Genomic DNA, 2,493 nt, shown 5'->3' with positions numbered 1-2,493 from the left:
ACGTGCTGCTCACCGGCAGGTACCGCCCCACCCCCACCCTCCGCCCTCCGCCCTTCGCCCTCCGACACCGATCCTGAAACGAGATGCGTTGAATCCTCATGCAGAGAGATAAGTGCGGCGCGGTGGGCGAGCGCGGCGAGCAGCGCGGCCGCGGCGGACCTGCTGGCGGCGGCGGTGCGCGCGCGCGGCTGGCACCTGCCCGCGCACCACTGGGACTTCGTGACGCTCACCCTGGCCGGCCTGCTGGAGTCGCTGCAGCTGAGCGCCGCCGCCTGGGACTACACCAAGGTCCGCCTCTCTTCCGTTCCGCCGGGCGGGGCGGCGCGGCGCGGCGCTCGTGCTGTATGCGAGCTCGTTGTGGTGGGTTGCGCAGGTGGCGCTGGTGGGCGTGGCGGCGCTGCGGCTGTTCGGCGCCGTGCAGCGGTTCGCGAGCGGCGTGCGCGCGGAGAGCGAGCGGCGGCGGCCGGCGGCGCACGTGCTGGCGCTGGCGGGCGAGTGGGCGGACGTGTTCGCGCCCGCGCTCAACGCGCACCTCTTCGCCCTCACGCTGCACATCCTCCGTCAGTCTCTGCCTTATGTTAATTTTTGTTTGTTGTCTCCCGTGCATTCTTAATCCGTCGCATCGGACAGAGATTTTGATGATATTTGATCCCCCGGCGCAGGCGAGGCGGGGGTCGAGGCTGGGGGCGGGGCGGGCGGCGAGGTGGGCGTGGCGCGGGCGAGCATGTGCAGCGCGCTGGCGCGGCTGGCGGGCGGGGGGGCGCTGCAGTGGGCGGCGCTGGGGGCGGAGGCGCGGGCGGGCCCGCTGGCGGCGGCGGGGCTGGCGCGCGCGGCGCTGGAGGTGCTGGGGGCGGCGGCGCACCCCGCACACCTCCTGCTCGCCTACAATCTACTGCGGGTGCTCGCGGAGCCGCTCGTCTTGGCCGACGGTGCCGAACGTTTCATTATGTCTTTGTTTAACCCTCCCATTTGTTTTGCTACTTCTAATCTCTTGGAGCTCTCGATCGCTATTTAATTGAAACTAATACTGCCAATGTAGGCGCTTCAAAAAATTTTACTACGCTTGTATTATAGTTTTTTCCTATAAAAACAACAAGTTACCAAGAAAAAAAATCTGGTCGTCCAAAGTAGATATTGACTTTACTTATCCGTATCCTTATTCGGCTTTTACATAAATTCTGAGTAAATAGACTTGTAACAAATGTTGTAGGAAAAGATATAAAATGATATAGTAATAGATCAATAATATGATGTGTTTATTGGTTACAGCCGCGCTGCTGGCGGAGTGGAGCGCGACGGGGGAGGGCGCTGCGGGCGAGGGCGCAGCGAGCGAGGGCGCGGCGAGCGAGGGCGCGGCGAGAGAAGGCGTGGCGGAGCGCGCTCGGCCGGCGCTAGCGGGCACGCAGTACGGCGAGGCGCTGCGGCGGCTGCACGAGCGCCTGGCGCCCACGCTCGCCGGCCGCAGGTGCCCACATATATACAAATATACTCTAACGATGCCTTAAAAGATGTAGATCTTTATTTAATATGCAATATTATCAATGGCCAGCACACTTCTTCGGTAGCGTAGAAAGATGTCGGCTACCGAAGGGGTGTGATACGTGAAAGAGCTCGTTGTGTTGCAGCGTGTGCTCCAGCTGGGCCGAGGCGGCGCAGTCGGGCGCGGGCGAGGGCGTGGGCGCGGGCGAGGGCGAGGGCGCGAGCGAGGGCGTGGGCGCGGGCGAGGGCGAGGCGCGCGTCGCCGCCGCCTTCCTGCTGCTGCACGCGGCCGTGTACGAGCTGGGCCGGCTGGCGCGGCAGGACCTCGCCGTGCACTACGTCGACTTCTTCCGGTCGGCGACACTAAACCGTTCAATAGTTATCTCGTCGCGCGACATCTACACGACATTTTCGTAACGTGAACAAAGTGTACAGCGATCTCTGAACGATTCCGCCGCAGAGAGTTGTATAGTCAGCGTCATATAGATCGTCACAGACAAGATATGCAAATATATAGGTACATCAAAAGTAATCAATTATATCGGTACAACAAAAGTCCTCAAAATAATAGATACATTCACCCTGCTCAAATACATCGGTACATACACAGCGTCAAATATATGAGTACATGCAAGATGCTCATAAATATCGTAGCAGCCACAGCGTCATAAGTAACGAAGCAGTCAAGGTGCGCAAAAATATCGGTACATTTGACAAAATTGAACTCTATCTCTATATACTTGTGATACAATTTGGAATAAACTACTTCTGTTACATTCATTTGACACTTTGTATTAACATTATAGGTTGTCCGGAAAGTTCGTTCTGATTTTCGATATAAAGCTTACAATAGACTGTAGCTGAAGTGGATTCATTTTCGGATTTTCACCATTATCAAACGTCACAAAAATTTCTATATTGTGAATAATTTCATTTCATTGGTTGAGATAAAAACTAATTTTTAAAATTTTATCCAATAATAAAAGACGTTTTAGGTATAGAGTCGTACCAATA

Source organism: Papilio xuthus, unplaced genomic scaffold, assembly GCF_000836235.2.
Source record: "Papilio xuthus unplaced genomic scaffold, Pxut_1.1 DF827777.1, whole genome shotgun sequence".
In the NCBI taxonomy this organism is placed as follows: Eukaryota; Metazoa; Arthropoda; class Insecta; order Lepidoptera; family Papilionidae; genus Papilio; species Papilio xuthus.
The sequence above is the reverse complement of the archived record's forward strand: the minus strand, read 5'-3'. Positions refer to the sequence as shown.